This window comes from Natator depressus, chromosome 9 (assembly GCF_965152275.1).
Source record: "Natator depressus isolate rNatDep1 chromosome 9, rNatDep2.hap1, whole genome shotgun sequence".
In the NCBI taxonomy this organism is placed as follows: Eukaryota; Metazoa; Chordata; order Testudines; family Cheloniidae; genus Natator; species Natator depressus.
In genome coordinates this window covers 59,907,350-59,927,479 of record NC_134242.1, presented here as the reverse complement: position 1 = coordinate 59,927,479, position 20,130 = coordinate 59,907,350, and the positions used below count along the sequence as shown (strand labels likewise).

The 20,130-nt window shown below is 50.4% G+C and overlaps 1 protein-coding gene across 5 annotated transcripts in view; it reads right to left on the bottom strand.

The window, feature by feature from the left end:
• The window catches only part of NHSL2 (NHS like 2), a 151,034-nt gene that overhangs the window by 24,327 nt on the left and 106,577 nt on the right, over positions 1 to 20,130 (bottom strand). The window lies entirely within an intron of this gene.

Genomic DNA, 20,130 nt, shown 5'->3' with positions numbered 1-20,130 from the left:
GTATTGGAGCTTGCTTTGGGTTTTCCTGCCTGCTTTTCACCCTGGCACCACTAGATGGCACTAAATAGCAGCAGACCAAACTGCAGGCACAATCTCTCCAGCTACACAGTCCCTGAAATTCAACCACCACACAGTGAACAAACCAGCAGACAAAGGGGCGCCATCACAGTCCTCAACCGCGATGACTACAGCAACAAGGCCAAGCAACAACTCTCCAACACCACCTGCCATAAAGAACTCAGAGACCCCACACCACAGTCCACCCAGGAATTTAAGGGATATCATCGAATCCTTCCCCAAACAACTCCAAGAGAAACTCGACAACCTCATCCCCATGAACCCATCCCAAAGACCTTCTACAGACAAGGGACCCCAGGCAGACCCATCATATCTGGCCATGGAATCCTTGCTGAAGGAATATGGGGACTTATAGAACCATCCTCGGACCACTCACCACACAAAGGGCTGGCTTCCTCCAGGACCAGGGTGGACAAAAATCAATTATTTAAAAAAAAAATATAAAAAAAATTGGATTTTTTTTTTACTTAAATTGGATTTTTTTGATAAAATGCTTTTTGAGGGAAAAAACCTATCTAAAGATAGTTTTAATTAAGATACACTATAGCTCAAAGATATCTCATCATGGAATAGGGATTATAAATTATAATTCTATAGTATGAGACAATATATTCATGTAACGTTTAAGAAAAGTTTTGTAAATGAGTTCCAATAGTTCATGGATTAGGGACCCCATTTTATGGGGTTCCACAGGCTTCTATATAGATTATTTAGGTTAATCTTTCTATCTACCCAATGGGACTCAGTGATCAGTCTAGAAGATACCATCAGAGATGCTTAGTTTTGCAGTTCTCAAACTGTGGATTTGTCTCCCCAGAGGTAACATGTTTGTTAACAGCAAAAATGTTTTTAAATAAATAAATATTATATAGAGGTGAGAAATAACAGACCTCAACTCTATTGTGCCTCTGCAAATTTGTGTACACAAAGTCAATCCCTTACCTCTCTCTAAAAGTGCAGAGTTTCAAAAAGTTCAATGAATAGAAGATTGTTGGGGGCGGAATAGATCTGGACAAGGAAAAGAAGTCTGGAGAGAAATGTGAGAAGCGAGGGACATATGCTTGTTTTGTTAAAATATTATATGTTTGCTGTTGAAGAAAAAAATCCAGAATACTTAACATTGTTGTTTTAGTTAAATAAAATGATTTAAATGTCTGTCTGGTGATGTTCTCCTCCTAATACAGCATGGCAAGAAAATACTCCAAATATTAATGATTAACCTGTTGAATTGGAGATAGTTCACCTCCCAGTGACTTCATAAATATCTGCTTCAATTACCTTTGGAAATGAAATAGACAAACAATCATTCATTTTCTGATTTTGCTGTAAAACTAATCTGAAAAGTTTTCAAAATAAATCACTGTTTAAAAATGTATAGTGTGTACCTTCTAAAAATGGAACCTACATCTATCTCTGAGTTGTGAAGAATATGTATTAAGGCTATAACAACCAACAAGAATGCACTTTTATGTAGAAAACCATGATTAAATCGAGTCTTCCTGACTAGTGATTTAAATCATGATTTAAATCAAATCCACCCTGTCCAGGACACAACTGGCTTCTTCCAGAAACTCTGCAACATTAATAACCTTCCTCAGAACACCATCCTCGCTACCATGCATGTCACCTCCCTATACACCAACAACCCTCACAATGACAGCATCACTGCCTGCCTCAACTATCTACAAGACAATAGACACCCCTCAGATACCACCCCCAAAACAGCACCAGACTCATCTATTTCATCCTCACCCATAACCATTTTACATTCAACAACAAACACTTTGTCCGAACCATGGGAACAGCCAACAGTACTAGGATGGCTCCCCAGTAGGCCACGGTCTTCATGGGCCACCTTGAGGAAGAATGTATCTCCTGGACAAATGCACCACGAAACCTGAAAAACATCAATGATATTTTCATGTTCTGGACAGAACATCTAAACTCCCTCATAGATTTCTACCACAACTTCAGCAACCACCATGCATCCATTAAACTCTCTCTGGAACACTCCCACACTAGCCTCAACTTCCTGGACACCACAGTCAGCTTCACCTATGCAACCCTACAGATATATATAAGAATCACATAGATCACCACACTTATCCCACAGATCTGGTAACCACCCCAAACACATCAAGAAATCTTGTAGCTACAGCCAGGCACTCAGATACCACAGAATATGCTTGGAGGAGAAAGTCACGGATATACACCTTAACACACTTAAAATCGCCTTCACCAAACAAGGAGACGCCATCTTGAGAAGATCGCATCATGGAATGGGCCACCCATATACCCAGAGAGAACCTTCAATACGGAAATAAAACCCCTTCTGACCACACACCCCTAGTGGTCACCTACCACTCTTCACTGGAACCTAGAGGGGGTATCATTAAACAATTACAACCCATACTCGATGGGGACCCCATCCTCAAATAAATCTTTCCTGAACCCCCTCTTCTGGCCTTCAAACAATCCCCCAACCTCATCAGTAGCAAGCTCCCCACAGTCCAGGACCCACCAGCTCAAAGCCGCATCAAACCCTGTCAGAACAACAGATGCAAAACCTGAAGACGTAGCTCCACTGCTGCGATTATCCTTTCCCACAATATACCTTTCAAGATCCATAGGTCCTACCCATCCATGCCTGTCACAACGTGTGGCGTACCTCAGCCAGTGCACTGAATGCCCCAAACAAAAACAACTGGGTGAGTGAAGCCAGACAATCACTGCGCTCTCGAATGAACTCACACAGACAAAAACACCCTATCACCCATGGGCCAACACTTTTCACAAAACAATCACTGTATCACTCTCACACCTGTACAACACCTTCAAAAAACGAGCCCAGGAGCTTAAATTCATGACTAGACACTAAAAAGCATAGACTCAACAGACACATTGGATTCATGGCTTATTACAACAATCAGATATCCGCCCACTAACAACTGTCTTTTTAATTTCTTATTTTTCTCCTCTCTGTTCCTTTCTTCCCTGTGTCTGCAGGGGTGTTTACAGGCCACTTCACCTTGAATGCTCCCTTGAAATATGTACTAACTACTTATGCTAAACAATGTGTTCTATCTTGTATTTAGCTGTGACACTCTGAATACATTTCCCATACATGAAGAAGAACTCGGTGTAGCTCATGTTGTGTGCGTGGCTGTTCCAAGCTGCTGTGTGCCGCCCCGAGGTGGGCGCATGTCCCTGGGACCCCTGGCATGCTAGATATTCTCCGTAACAGTGCTGGTGCCCTGCCCTCTGCAGGGAGAGACTCCTGGGACTGGCTTCGCCCCAGGAAGTGGACAGGACCATGCACAGGGTGCTGGGCTGGCTAAGCACAGAGCTCTCTTTGCAGGGAAGCGGCTGGACAGAACGGGAAGCGGATTTCCTGCTGAGAATGTTTTCCTGCCAGTGTGATTAGCACAGGGATGGCCGGGGGGCGGGGGAGGAGGGGAAGGGCATGAGAGCCCTGCCCAGCTGTCCCTGGGCTCAGTGAGCCCAAGTCACTGGCTATGCCTCTGACCCCAGTGGCCCAGATCCAGAGGAGATTCATTGCTCACTTTGCTCCCGCTGGCCTGGGTGGACCCCAGACAGTAGAACTCCAGTAAGAACAGTCAGCTCCCAAAGTGCTGTGCAATCCACAGGATCTGTGTACAAAATCCACCGCCCTGAGACACCAAGTACTCAGGAGCTGCAGGCAAGGGGAAAGCTCAGCCCCAGCTCTGCTTCCTGTGCTTGCGCCTTAAAACATGCACACTTTTACAGCAGAAGAAATTGTTCATTAATCTTTCGTGCCAACCAGAATCTCCCCCGAACCCTTAGGCCCAGTAAGGCCCAGCCCAGCCCAAGCAGACCTGCCAGGGTTCTTGGGTCTGAAGAAGATCTACAAAACAAGCCAAGTTTGAAGCAAGTCAGTGGTGCAGCTGGAGAGGGCTAGAGGCTGGCGAGAGCTTTGTGTGCCATTGGTTTGATCAATTAAAAAGGCAAGCAGGGCCGACAGGGCTCAGTGGTGCCACCCGCACCCTCAGGTCAGAGCAGGGACGGGAGTGTCAGCCAGGGCACTCACATGCGACTGAATCCCACTACCCCCATGGGCGGGGGGCAAGCTCCCCCTTGATCCTCACTTGTCGGAGCCAGCAGAGTTGTCCAGGGATCGAGCCCCGCCCCACCCCAAGCACGGCTGGGGCTGGAGAGAGGGAACTTGGAAAGTGGCACCCGCTTGGGGACCCTCTGTCAGAGGCCCCATCCTAACAGCATGCACCCAGGCCCCTCTGCCAGGCAGGTCAATGCCCCTCTGCATCCCCTGCTGGACCCACCCAGGCTCCTCTGCCAGGCAGCCCAATGCCCCTCTGCAGGCACTGCCGGGCTCCTCTGCCAGGTATGCCCAGGCCCCTCTGCCAGGCATCCACACCCCCCTCCTGCATCCTCTGCCAGGTAAACCCAGACCTGTCTGCACCCTGTGCCAGGTGTGCAGATCACAGCCTCTCTGCAAATGTTGCCCCTGACCTAGCACAACCCAGCACATCTCTCCAAGGCAGGCTCTGTGGAGACCACCCCAGCTCTGCAGCATGAGGCTGCCCCACGGCTCCTGGGCCATCACATCTCTGTGCGCTCACTCGGGGTGGGGGGGGAAGAGGCGGGGGCTCTGCACTGACAGGAAGGGCGGGTATGAACACTGCCACACTCAGCACACCTCAAGGTGGGTTCGTGTCACCTGCCTGAGTTACACCCCAGCTCAGCCGAGGCCCACGGTGGCTGCTGGCTGCCCTGATCCCAGTCTGATTGCACAGAGACAGCCGAAGTGGAGCCCAACGCATTGAGCCTGGGAGACCTATCCCCCACCCCACCCTGGGAGCCCCTGTGGCTCAGGGCCTGCACTGGCCCCCTGTGTTGTGAGAGCGGTTGGATCCACAGCCAGACTTTGTGGCTGGTCTCTGTCTCCCAGCACCCTGACTTTGGGGGGCGCTGGGGGCCGACACATGTATCTGGGGGTCCCCTTCCACCTCTCCCAGCCTGGTCCAAGGATGCTGAGTCCCTCAGCTGGGAGCTGCTCCTGGCCGCTCTCTTCCCGCTCTGCGTGGGCTCTGAGCTCTGCGGGGCAGAGGCACGGTGCCAGCTGTTGTGGGAGGGCTCCTGGCTCATTATCGCTGCAGGAAGCCCAGCACCAGGCTGCCATGCACGGCTCCCCTAATGACCACCCAGCCTCTTTACAGCCGCCGTGCCACTGGCACATTGAGCAACACGCCCTGCCCTGCCCAGACGCTCACAGCCGCAAGCAGGGTCACACGAGGCCACGTGGAAATGGCCTGGTCTGCACCCTGCCCAGCCCAGAGCAGGAGGAAAAGGGTATTGTTCCTACCCACAATGCACCGCACCCGGGCCAGGGCACAGAGCTGGCCTTGGGAGGCCTGAAGGGGAACAGGACAGTCTCCAAGGACCCTTCCTTTGCCCTCAGGTCTTCACCACACGCACCTCCACACAATGTACCCTGCACACACGTACACAACAGGCCTGTCCTGAGACACGTGCACGTGGAAATGCATGCACAGAACACACTTGCGTGTACAAGTACACACAGGTACACACACCCCCATTCACACAGAGGTATACACACACCCAGAGACATGTATTCTCACACACACACACACACACGGCATACACACACACACACGGCATGCACACACCCATTCACACAGATATACACACACCAAGACGTATTTACACACACAAGTATACAGACACACAGGTATACATACGCATTTACAGAGGTATACACATGCACACATGGGTATACACACATACTCAGACACCCACTCACTCAGAGGTATACACACACATTCACACAGAGGTACGCACACACAGGTATGCACAAACACACACACATCCATGATTTGCATGTGTGTGTAAGTGTCTCCCACAAACAAGCCCCTTCGGCAAGGCTCTGCTCACTAAGGCCTTGTCTACCCTAGGGCTGGCTGCCGTGGGATGCCCAAGGGGTGCAGGGCTCCTGACAGCAGCACAGGGGCAGCTGGGTCTGGATGCCACGCGCTGGCCTCACTTCCCCGTGTAACCCACAAGAACTAGGAGGCAAGGGGAAAAAGAAGCCAAAGCTGCATTAGCAAGCCAGGGTTGCATACACAACCGAGGTAAGGGATGCTTGGGAGGCCCTGGCAGTCCCCTACAGCCCGCACACAGCCCACGGCAGCAGGGCCCAGACAATTCCCCTCCCATTCCATGTCAGACCACTTAGCTGAGGGTAAAGCTGGGCATTTAACAAGTCATTGGCTGTCCGGGCACCTGCTCTGCTGCTGAGTTAACCAGGGCACTGTCGTCTTAATGGCACAGACACCCAAGTGAGCATTAAACAAACCAAACTAAAGCCACGCTCATCATGCTGCCTTGCCAGCCTCAGGCATGGGCCAGGAGAGAGCAGGGCAAGTCCAGGGCCAGCTGATGCAGAAAGCAGGCCCCACCTTTCATAGATTCATGGATATAGATAGATTCATAGATATTAAGGTCAGAAGGGACCATTATGATCATCTAGTCTGACCTCCTGCACTATGCAGGCCACAGAATCTCACCCATCCACTCCTGCAATAAACCTCTCACCTATGTCTGACCTATTGAAGTCCTCAAATCATGGTTTAAAGACGTCAAGGTACAGAGAATCCTCCAGCAAGTGACCGGTGCCCCATGCTACAGAGGAAGGCGAAAAACCCCCAGGGCCTCTTCCAATCTGCCCTGGAGGAAAATTCCTTCCCAACCCCAAATATGGCGATCAGCTGAACCCTGAGCATGTGGGCAAGATTCACCAGCCAGATACCCAGGAAAGAATTCTCTGTAGTAACTCAGATCTCACCCCATCTAACATCCCATCACAGCCCATTGGGCCTATTTACCATGAATAATTAAAGATCAATTAATTGCCAAAATCATGTTATCCCATCATACCATCTCCTCCATAAACTTATGAAGTTTAATCTTGAAGCCAGATAGGTCTTTTGCCCCCACTGTTTCCCTTGGAAGGCTGTTCCAGAACTTTACTCCTCTGATGGTTAGAAACCTTCATCTAATTTCAAGTCTAAACTTCCCGATGGCCAGTTTATATCCATTTGTTCTTGTGTCCACATTGGTACTGAGCTTCAATAATTCCTCTCCCTCTCCGGTATTTATCCCTCTGATATATTTATAGAGAGCAATCATATCTCCCCTCAACCTTCTTTTGGTTAGGCTAAACAAGCCAAGCTCCTTGAGTCTCCTTTCATAAGACAGGTTTTCCATTCCCCGGATCATCCTAGTAGCCCTTCTCTGTACCTGTTCCAGTTCGAATTCATCCTTCTTAAACATGGCAGACCAGAACTGCACAGAGTATTCCAGGTGAGGTCTCACCAGTGCCTTGTATAACGGTACTAACACCTCCTTATCTCTACTAGAAATACCTCGCCTGATGCATCCCAAGACCACATTAGCTTTTTTCACGGCCATATCACATTGGCGGCTCATAGTCATCCTGTGGTCAACCAATACTCCAAGGTCCTTCTCCTCCTCCGTTACTTCTAATTGATGCATCCCCAGCTTAGAACTAAAATTCTTGTTATTAATCCTTAAATGCATGACCTTACACTTCTAACTATTACATTTCATCCTATTACTGTTACTCCAGTTTACAAGGTCATCCAGATCGTCCTGTATGATATCCCGGTCCTTCTCTAAATTGGCAATACCTCCCAGCTTTGTATCATCCGCAAACTTTATTAGCACGCTCCCACTTTCTGTGCCAAGGTCAGTAATAAAAAGATTAAATAAGATTGGTCCCAAAACTGATCCCTGAGGAACTCCATTAGTAACCTCCCTCTAGTCTGACCGTTCACCTTTCAGTATGACCCGCTGTAGTCTCCCTTTTAACCAATTCCTTATCCACCTTTCAATTTTCATATTGATCCCCATCTTTTCCAATTTAACTAACAATTCCCCATGTGGCACCATATCAAACGCCTTATGGAAATCTAGGTAAATTAGATCCACTGCATTTCCTTTGTCTAAAAAATCTGTTTCTTTCTCAAAGAATGACAGGTTTCAGAGTAGCAGCCGTGTTAGCCTGTATCCGCAAAAAGAAAAGGAGTTCTTGTGGCACCTTAGACACTAACAAATTTATTTGAGCATAAGCTTTCGTGAGCTACAGCTCACTTCATCGGATGCATGCAGTGGAAAATACAAGTGGGTAGATTTATATACACAGAGAACATGAAACAATGGGTGTTACCATACACACTGTAAGGAGAGTGATCAGGTAAGGTGAGCTATTACCAGCAGGAGAGCGGGGGGGGGACGGGGGACCTTTTGCAGTGATAATCAAGGTGGGCCATTTCCAGCAGTTGACAAGAACATCTGAGGAACGGGGGGGGGGGGGGGGGGGCCCGCGGGGGAGAGGAGGAATAAACATGGGGAAATAGTTTTACTTTGTGTAATGACCCATCCACTCCCAGTCTTTATTCAAGCCTAAGTTAATTGTATCCAGTTTGCAAATTAATTCCAATTCAGCAGTCTCTCGTTGGAGTCTGTTTTTGAAGTTTTTTGTTGAAGAATTGCCACTTTTAGGTCTGTAATCGAGCGACCAAAGAGATTGAAGTGTTCTCCGACTGGTTTTTGAATGTTATAATTCTTGACGTCTGATTTGTGTCCATTGATTCTTTTACATAGAGACTGTCCAGTTTGGCCAATGTACTTGGCAGAGGGGCATTGCTGGCACATGATGGCATATATCACATTGGTGGATGTGCAGATGAACGAGCCTCTGATAGTGTGGCTGATGTGATTAGGCCCTATGATATTGTCCCCTGAATATCTATGTGGACACAGTTGGCAACGGGCTTTGTTGCAAGGATAGGTTCCTGGGTTAGTGGTTCTGTTGTGTACCTTACAATGTGTATAGTAACACTCATTGTTTCATGTTCTCTGTGTATATAAATCTACCCACTGTATTTTCCACTGCATGCATCCGATGAAGTGAGCTGTAGCTCACGAAAGCTTATGCTCAAATAAATTTGTTAGTCTCTAAGGTGCCAGAAAAGTCCTCCTTTTCTTTTCTCAAAAAAGGAGATCAGGTTGGTTTGGCACGATCTACCTTTTGTAAAACCATGTTGCATTTTGTCCCATTTACCATTGACCTCAATGTCCTTAACTACTTTCTCCTTCAAAATTTTTTCCAAGACCTTGCATACTACAGGTGTCAAACTAACAGGCCTGTAGTTACCCGGATCACTTTTTTTCCCCTTTCTTAAAACTAGGAATTATGTTAGCAATTCTCCAGTCATACGGTACAATCCCTGAGTTTACAGATTCATTAAAAATTCTTGCTAATGGGCTTGCAATTTCATGTGCCAATTCCTTTAATATTCTTGGATGAAGATTATCTGGGCCCCCCGATTTAGTCCCATTAAGCTGTTCGAGTTTCGCTTCTACCTCAGATAAGGTAATATCTACCTCCATATCCTCATTCCCATTTGTCATGCTACCATTATCCCTAAGATCCTCATTAGCCTTATTAAAGACTGAGGCAAAGTATTTGTTTAGATATTGGGCCATGCCTAGATTATACTTAACCTCCACTCCACCCTCAGTGTTTAGCGGTCCCACTTATTCTTTCTTTGTTTTCTTCTTATTTATATGGCTGTAGAACCTTTTACTATTGGTTTTAATTCCCTTTGCAAGGTCCAACTCTACTTGACTTTTAGCCTTTCTCACTTCATCCCTACACGTTCTGACCTCAATAAGGTAGCTTTCCTTGCTGATCCTTCCCATCTTCCACTCCCTGTAGGCTTTCTTTTTCTTAATCACCTCTCTGAGATGCTTGCTCATCCAGCTTGGTCTACAACTCCTGCCTATGAGTTTTTTCCCCTTTCTTGGGATGCAGGCTTCTGATAGCTTCTGCAGCTTTGACTTGAAGTAATCCCAGGCCTCCTCTGCCTTTAGATCCATAAGTTCTTCAGTCCAATCCACTTCCCTAACTAATTTCCTTAATTTTTGAAAGTCAGCCCTTTTGAAATCAAAAACTCTAGTCACCAATTTATTTTTGTTAACCCTTCCGTTCAGTTTGAACTGAATTAGCTCACGATCACTTGAACCAAGGTTGTCACCTACAACCATTTCTTCTATGAGGTCCTCACTATTCACCAAAACCAAATCTAAAATGGCATCCTCTCTAGTCGGTTCCGCAACTACTTGATGAAGGAATCCATCAGCTATCGCAACCAGGAAAATCTGAACCCTATTATTATTACTAGCACTTGTCCTCCAGTCTATATTTGGGAAGTTAAAGTCTCACATGATCACGCAGTTCCCATTAGTATTTACTTCATTAAACACATTAAAGAGGGCTCTATCCATATCCAAATTAGATCCCGGCGGTCTACAGCACACCCCAAGCACTATCCCAGGGGAGGCTCTAGTAGTTTTCTTCCCCACTATGATTTTTGCCCAGACGGACTCGGTCTTATCCATTCCATCGCCTCTTATTTCTTTACATTCTACCTCATCATTGATATACAATGCTACTCCACCACCTTTACCTTTATTTCTGTCTTTCCTAAACAGCACATACCCTTCAATACCTGTAGTCCAGTCATGACTACTATTCCACCATGGTTCTGTTATCCCTATAATATCTGGTTTCACTTCCTGCACCAGTAGCTCTAGTTCCTCCATTTTGTTACCGAGGCTCCTCGCGCTGAGGTACAAACATCTTAATTTTTGCTGTTTGGCCTCACTCACATTTTTTACCCGATTAGGCACGGACATTCTACAGCCAGTATCACCTATTAGACTGGTATCCACACTGCCCTTCCTCCTTATGTCCATTCTCCCACCCACGGCTGTATCCTTTCTTACTTTGTTTTCTTCCCTCTCAGTGCTAAAATCCGGCGTGGAGATTACCTGGACATCTCCCAACCATCTCCCCCAAATTCCTAGTTTAAAGCTCTCTTAATCAGTTGTGCCAGCCTCCCTCCTAGAAGTCTATTTCCTTCCCTACTCAGATGAAGTCCATCCTGAGAAAACTGTCCTCTGTCCATGAATGCCTCCCAGTGGCCATACATCCCAAAGCCCTCCTTATAGTACCACTGCCTGAGCCATCTGTTGATAGTCATAATCTTGTCACACCTTTGTTGTCCTTTTCTAGGAACAGGCAGAATCCCACTGAAGATCACCTGAGTCTCGATTTCCTTAAGCGTTTTCCCCAGCCTGGCATAGTCTCCCTTGATACGTTCCAGCGAGAATCTACCGGTATCATTGGTTCCCACATGAAGGACAATCAGTGGATTCTTTCCCGCTCCCTTTAGGATCCTTTTCAACCTCAGGTCCACATCCCATATCTTAGCACCTGGAAGACAGCACACCCTTCTATTCTCTGGATCAGCGCTGGTTACAGGCCTGTCTATTCTTCTCAGTAAGGAGTCCCCGATCACGTGGACCTGCCTTTTCCTGGAGACGGTGCGATTCTCCGATTCTATCCCCCGTTCCCTCTGGCTGCAAATTCTTTCCATTCCTATTCTCCCTTGTAATCCTCTTCAACCCATCCTGTATCCTCCTGGGGCTCATATTTGGTGTAGTCTCCATTGACTCTTCCCCTTTTCCTATAGGACTTTCAGTTGTTGTGCGGCAGAATGTAAACGATGGGCCCAAACACAAATGCCAGAACTGGGCACGCTTGAATTCTGAGCTAAATCCAAACGCTGGGCCAGGCTCACTATTTCCAGAATGGTCCAGAACAAAAGTCCACATCCACTGCCCCACTGCACCCTGGTTTCTGATCAGTTCAGCAGCATGACCACCTCTCATGATCTTATCACACGGCTCGCAGGATTTGGTATTTAATGAAAGCCACAGCTCTGGGAGTCCTGTGATTAGGTGAGAATCTCAGTTGCACTAAGAAGCGTACGTTCCTAGTGCTCTGGCTGCACAGAACCCCATTCGGGTCTGACACCGGAAGGCCAATACAAAAACCCAGCCTTGATTATTGTTAAAATCTGCTGACTTTTAAGCCAATCTTGGGAGCTGGGGGCCCTGACTCGTGCACACTTGGGGTTGGCAGTTCTGAGCCCATCTCCAAGCAATACTTAGCAGCTCCCAAGCCAGCTCTCCCGCCATGTGGAGGGAGCCTACAGGGGCCAGACACATGCAGACTGGCCTAGGTAAGGGGTAGAAGGTGCTTTTGGTAAAATAGGAAGTGCCAGGAAACTGCCCCAAACCGCAGCACCCTTGGAAACCGAAATTCCTGCGTTTATTCCCCCACCCCCTCCCCTTCTTATGTTCCATTGTCATGAGCCTCTGCACCTCTGGGAGCCAGTTCCCTCCCCAGGGACTGTCCTGCATCTCCCCCACCCCAGAGGTATCAGGCTTTCCGAAACCTCCATCCAACGTGGAGCATCCTCGTGGTAGAGCAGGGGCGGGCTTCAGTGAAGAGAAAGGGAGCGCTGTCTGGGGGCTGCTGGACACAGACACACCTGCGGGGCTCACTGGCTGTCCAGCTCCCAGCCCTGCACTAGCTGGGATGCAGCAGTCCCAGGTGCGCCTGTTCCCTGTCCTACCAGCCACCCACACCTTGCTGAGCAGGAGCAAGAAGTCTGGAAAACTATCCAAGAAGAGCATCCCAGAGAGGCTGATCCTGTGAGTTCTGAGCACCCTCAGCTCCCACTGATGTCAGTGGGAGTTGGGGGTGCTCAGACCCCCGTCGGAGAGGTATTCGCACATCACAGGATCAGGCCTGCCTGTTTGCAGCGTTTGGTTCAGCACCTGACCTGGGTCCTTCTCTAAACCTAGGCCCGGGTCCTGCATCACTCCTAGCCAATGTCCCAGAGGTGGCAGTGGGAGGGTTGGGTGCACATGGAATGCAGGATCGGGCCCCGGGTCGCTCAGTGCCAGTGCAGGAAACCCCTCCCTGGCAGAAAGCAGAACTCCTACCACTAACCCTTCCCCTGAAACATGCTGCTCAACGGTGACAACAGCCAGAGAACTCTGCAGTGAGCCACATGGCAGCCAAGCTCACATGAGTTACTGACTCTAGGGATGCGGTGCTGGCAGGGGCCATGAGAACAGTGCCCCCAGGGGACAGAGCAAGTCCCCTCCCCACTGCCAAGGACTTTGCAGTAGCCCTAGAAGGACGCAGGCCTGACACAGCAGGGAGATGGGAACGCCCCAAGTGGCCTCTAAAGCAAGCCTGAAGGAGGACAGATGGTCTCACTTTTCCCTGTGGCCTCAGCAGACCCAGCCGGGCCCAGTCACTAACCCAGCCCACCCCAGCTCCCACCCTGCCGGTATTTTCCAGACTCCCTGACCCGAAACCAATGAGTTCAGATGCAGCCACCTGACTGCAAGCAGAATTAGGCAGCCTACTGCTTTGTGCTGCCTGTGGGGGAGCCCTTCCCCGCCCCACACGCCTGACCCTAATTAGTGCCAATGACAATGGGGAAGAGAGCCCGCCAGTCCTATTCACAGACTGACAGCGCACCCTCCGCAGGCCTCAGAGTGAGGTGCAGAATTACAGCCTCACTCCAATGAGGTGATCATGTCACTGTCCCCATGGATGAAAGGCAGCCGCCTCTCGGGTGGAACGCAACAGCTGGGTAAGGGCACACCCCATGGGAGGGTTCTGGAGAGGAAATGAGGAAAAGCAATTCCACAAGTGGCTGCTGTGGGGCAGAACTCATTTGTGGAGGCAGTTCCAGAGAATGGCTACTGGTGCTATTGTACGGCCTAGGCCCTGCTCCCCCAGGCTGGGCGCCCAGTGGGAGGCAGAATGGCTTCTGGACACTGAGATGGATAAAACCCAATCGGCCCAACCCTGCTCTGTCAGTGCCGGCCCCCCTCGCCCCTCTGCTCGGGTGTGTGTCAGCCCCATGAGGACTGGGGTGCACCCAAACTCCAGGAGTGCTGGCCCTGTTTCTACAATGGATGAACCCCAACGCTGGAACCCTTGGGTCCCTCAGTCTCAGAACCCCCTCCTCCACATTCCCCCTGCTAATTCCCTTCACCCAGAGCCACAACCTGCAGCGACCATTTTTTGACTCGACTAGTCTAGACAGGGCACGGTTCCTCCACAGCCTGGCCACCCTGTTGCTAGAGAGCAATGTGAGGAACCTCCTCCTCTGAGCGCCCAGCACCACCCAGACCCCTTTGCTGGGAGAGAGAGTGGCACCTTCAGCTGCTGGCCTGGGCATGGTTTTCACAAAAGTGGTATTCTGCTTGACTGCGGGGACACCCAGGCCTGGCCAGGGACAGACACACAAACAGGGACATGCAAAGACAGAGACACCTAAGAGACAAGGACACACCCAGAGAGAGGGACAAATACACACACACACAGGGACACACCTAAGACGGGACAGACAGTCAGAGACAGGGACACACACACACACACACACACAAACAGGGAGACACAGAGACAGGAACACACCCAGAAACAGATGCACAGAACCATACACCCATACAGGTGCACGCGCACACCCTGACACACAGACCCACAGGTTGCACTGATATGCATCCGATGAAGTGAGCTGCAGCTCACAAAAGCTTATGCTCAAATAAATTGGTTAGTCTCTAAGGTGCCACAAGTCCTCCTTTTCTTTTTACTGATATGTATGGTTCATCCTCCCCCAGCATTTGACATCACTAACACCTGCCTCAGCTCCCACTGGAGTTGGGGGTTGAAGGGGGGCTGGGCTGACACTGGGAGCAAGTGCAGGCCCATCATGGGTCACTTCTGTTACATATGCAGGTGCTTCAGCTGGACTATATTCCTGCTCTCCAGGGGCACAGGACCCACAGCAGAGTGGGAGCATGTCCTCAAAGCACTGCCACACCAGCACTGGGCACAGTGGACATGAGAATCAGCATCAGAAGCTCTGTGCTCCAGAGACCATCCAGGCTGCCCCGGGCCTTCCTCCCCTTTTCCCTACCGGGCCACCCCGTCCCTCCCACCTCCCTGGGGGTTTTGCTGAGCCATGGAGTTTGTACAAAACTTGGGATCAAAGAGCAACATGCCATCTCCTGTGCCTAGCTACTGCCACAATTCATGTTCCCATGACGACGGCATTTAGCAGACGACTTTTTATTCTTTAAATAATTTGACTCGTTGCCATATCAACAGAGAGATGGGTGCACATGTAGGTGTACGTGTGTGTGCATGCATGTGTGCACGCACATGTGTAAGCACGTGCACATGCACGTGTGTGTGTGTGCATGTAGACATGTGTGTGCATGTGTCAATATGCCTGTGTGCGTGCACATGTGTGCCCGAAAAACATGGAGCAGAATGGCCTTTCCCCAGCCGGGACGTGTCCATGAGACCTGCGCGGGGGAGTGAGTGCTTTTGCCACAGGTGTACTGGGCTGCCTTGCAGAGCAGAGTTGGGCGACCCGGATTTCGTGTCATGAGTGTTTGCCCGGGGGCAGCGTGGGAAGGGCAGAACGTGCTCTGTATAGTTCAATATGGGCCCCCTGCATTTCTGCCAGGAACGTGGTTTCTCACGGGACACATAGAGACCGTTTGCCTTACACAGTGAGCTACTGGCTCTGGGCAGCATGCAAGGCTGCCCTCTCAGCACTGTGGCGAGAGGACAAGATGTGCGGAGGCACCAACTAACAGGAAATCCCTTCCGCTCATGTGGCAGAGGGCTGGTGTGCAGGGTGGGGGAAGCAGCGCTGAGCCTCTGTCGGGGACAGCTCCTGGGACTGTGTCAAGGTATCCATAGAGCATCGCGCTGGGGCCAGAACCACCCCTGGCAAGGGCATACCCCTGCAAACATCCACTTGGGGCAAAACCAGAGCTGCCTGCCGGTGATGATGGAAACTGCTGACACATCTGTGACCAAACCCCATTAATTTGCTCCTGCACTGCCAGGTGGCCCCCTGGCGCCCGCTCCTGCACTAACTGCCCGCCCCCCTTAGCGCCCACTCCTCCGCTCCCCGCCCGGCCGCCCCCCGCTCCTGCACTAACTACCCGCCTGCCCCCCCCCGGCGCCCACTCCTGCACTCACTGTCTGCCCCATAGCACCTGATCTTGCATCCCCTAACCGGCCCCACAGCCTGTCACTCCAGTGGGAGAGCTAGTGCCCACAGAATGCAGGGTCAGGTGCCAGGGAGCAGTAAGTTTCTGTGAAAGTACTTGGTAGGCTGTCACGGACTGCTCTGGAACTGCTCCCTACAAAGCCAGGCAGGACTCTGGGGAAGTCTCCTTTCTTTGAGCAGACTGTCTGCAGGACACACAGCTCACACAGCTTCCACCTTCCTGGGTCTGACCTCGGAGCATTCAGCATCCTCTGCTCCTCCGTGCACTTCCCACAGCAAGTCCACTCAGGTGGGGCTCCTGGGGAAGCCAGAGGGTCCTGCACCCCAACTCTGCAGTCAGACGTGACTCTCAGCCAGCCAGTATAACAGAGGTTTATTAGACGACAGGAACATGGTCTAAAACAGAGCTTGCAGGTGCAGAGAACAGGACCCCTCAGCTGGGTCCATTTTGGGGGGCAGTGAGCCAGACAACCACATCTGCACTTCACTCCATGTCCCAGCCAGCTCCAAAATGAAACTCTCTCCAGCCCCTCCTCCTCTGGGCTTTCCCCTTGGGCCAGGAGGTCACCTGATTCCTTTGTTCTCCAACCCTTTAGCTCTCACCTTGCAGGGGGGAAGTGCCTAGGCCATCAGTTGCCAGGAAACAGGGTGTCGCCCATTCTCTGTGTCCAGACCCCTGCACACACCTGCCCTCTAGGGCTCTGCAATGATCATACACCCATATCCCACCCCCTAGATATTTAAGAACTGCATAGGGGAAACTGAGGCACCCCCACACTATTCAGAGGAAACATTAAGAACAGTCCCACTTTGTCACATAGGCATTTTCCTTCTTTGGTCAGTGCCAGCTGGTGGGGTCCCACTCTGGGAACCGAACTATCTCAGGATGAGGAAGAGGAGACTCACAGAGCATCGTCCGCACGTTTGTGAGGAGCGGTGTGTGTCTGTGCAGTGCTGCTCCCAGCAACGGAGTGAAGCAGTGGTAGGGCTGCCATGTTCTCCTGCTGGGCCAGCAGCATGGCTGGGCGCTGGGCGTGTGTGAAGCTGCTGCACTGCAGAGGGGGATCAAACCCTTTGGGAGGCAGGTTGCAGCCCACAGGCAGGTGAATGGTGGCTCCTGGTGGGTCAGGGGGAAAGGGCTGCAGGTACTTTGCGAGGGGACGCGCTAAAGCCCCAGGCATGCTGGCTGGTGTGTGCGCAGCACTAACATGGACCTGGCCCTGATTGTGCTAGCCGTGCACTGGCAAGTGTGTACGTGCTCCCTGCCTCTGCTGGACAGATCACACCGAGGCACATGTCTCTACCGGTCAGCGAGTGCCCCAGCAGCACGTCGAGAGCACAGGCCCAGCTGCCCTGCTTGCTAGCTTAACCATATAGCTACTATCACTCTAAATGCCACTGGCTCCGGCTTTCCCAGGTTGCCCGGCAGCAGTGGTGCTGAGCCCTGCCTGCTGTTCTTTGGTATGCCCCAGTGGTCACTGTGCAAGGCAAATCCCTGCAACCAGCCCCTCTGGGGGATCTCTGTGTGACTCTCCTGCTTAACCCGCCCTGTTGGGCTCCACCCAAGTCGTCCCTTGTGGTTCAGGTCATGCTCAAGGCTGGGCATGGGAAATGCTGTCTGACGTGACTGGTTTGCTTCAGCATCACAACAGAAACCCCACCCTCTAGGAGCCTGAAGAGCAGGTTTAATTCAAGCAAGTGGGACACAGAATGGGGTGGAGTCCAGGGTTGCGGCCCTGGCACCTGTGGCAGCTTTAAGAGGGGTGGTAGCAGCAGCATCGAATGCCATCCTGGGGACAGAGAGCCCATGCCTCTGCCTCTCCTCCCAGTCGGCACAGACTAGCCGAAGCCTGGCTCCCTGCAATCTGAACACAGATGGAAGTGTTGTCTTACATTCCCCCAGTGACACAGCATTACTTACAGTTTTCTCCAGCAAATCTAGGCAAGCAGGGTGTTCCAAAAAAACGCCCCCTGGGCAGGGGTAGCAGAGAGCGTGCTGAGGTTGAGGCAGGGGGCTGGGAGCTCACATGGAACAAAGGGAGAGCAGTGGCAGACTGGCAGTACATTCCTGGCCCAGGGCACCCCCCAGGCTGGCAACGCCCAGTCATTCTGCGCTAAGCTCTCTGCAGCTAGGCACACTGATGACCCAGGCTGACCACAGGGAGCCTAAATCAGTGACACTGGCCTATGGGCCGGGAACCAGCATTTACCAGTGCCCAGACATAGGACCGTATTCCAGAAACGAACCCCTCATTGGCCGAGAGCAGCAGCCTGGCACTGCTTAAACCCGCAGAGCTCCCTGCCAGCTGGCAGGGGTATCCACCTCCCATGCCCTCTTGGGACCCCGTTACCTTCAAACACCTAGACACAAACAAGGCAGCTGCAGCCACCACAGCTGGGACGTGAAAGCAACCACCCTCCGCCATAGGGAGCAGGGTGTGAGAGTGCTAGGCATATTGCTTACGTGTCCACTGGCCCCTGATCCCGCTCAGTCCTGGACTCGCTGTGAGCTCTAGTCACTCTGGGCGACTCTGGAGCAGGGGCGGCAAGTGCTGCAGGGCAGTGGGCGGCCTCCAGCCCCACCCTCAGCCTGATCCAACCGACCAATTCTGGTCATGTGTGCAAACCGCAGCGCTGAGCCACGGCCCTTCTTGTGCAAGGAGAAGGGGGAAGTGGGGTGCTGCACAGGATGCAGGGAGGCATCCGACAGCTGCAGCATTAGCAAAACAGGCTTGCAACTGTCTCCTTAGCCCCACCCTGCTGACCCCATCCTTTTAAGCAGGACAGGGCTCAGGGCTGTCTCCCACTGTGGAGGCAGCTCCCATCCATTCCTCCGCTTGGATTCGGACGGCCCCACTCGCTCTGCAGGGTGTGACAATTAGAAGGGGCAGCGCACCTGGAGATAGGGCAGGAGGCGCTGAAACGCCACCGCCAGCAGCCATTTCCTATTTCCTACCTCCAAAGGGTGCATCCAACATGGGAGAATTTGAATACAGACTGCAGACTGGAATTGATCACAGAACTAAAAGTTAATGGTAACTGAGGTACAAGTGATGTGATCACATTTATAATGTGTAAACAGAATAAATTCCAGACCAGTGATACATACAGTCTGTGCTTTAAAAGGGGCAATTTCACAAAGCTGAAAACAATTATAAGACAAGTCAACTGCAAGGAAGAAGTTAATCAGAAAAATGTGAATGATAATTCGGAATTGTTTAAGAATACTTTACTATACGCCCAAAAAGCCACAATCCCACAATTTGAGAAGTTTTCCATATTGGTTAAAAAAATTGATCTGGTTTAGACAGAAACTGAAAACAGCCATAGAAATTGTATATAAACAAAAGGAAGAAAGGGAAAATTAATAGTAATGAACAGCAGTCAGAAGCTAGGAACTGTAGAAAATCGATGAGGGAAGCAAAGGGCCACAAGGAGAAATCTATGGCCAGCAGAGTTAATGACAATAAGAAGGAGGGTTTTTTAAAAAGTATATTAGGAAGAAAAAGAATCCTAACAATATAAATGGCAGAATTATCAATAATAATGCAGAAAAGTTCAGTAAATATCTCTGTTCTGTTTCAGAGTAGCAGCCGTGTTAGTCTGTATCCGCAAAAAGAAAAGGAGTACTTGTGGCACTTTAGAGATTAACAAATTTATTTGAGCATAAGCTTTCGTGAGCTACAGCTCACTTCATCGGATGCATGTAGTGGAAAATACAGTGGGGAGATTTTATATACACAGAGAACATGAAACAATGGGTGTTACCATACAGACTGTAACAAGAGTGATCAGGTAAGGTGAGCTATAAACACTCACCTTACCTGATCACTCTTGTTACAGTCTGTATGGTAACACCCATTGTTTCATGTTCTCTGTGTACATAAAATCTCCCCACTGTATTCCACTACATGCATCCGATGAAGTAAGCTGTAGCTCACGAAAGCTTATGCTCAGATAAATTTGTTAATCTCTAAAGTGCCACAAG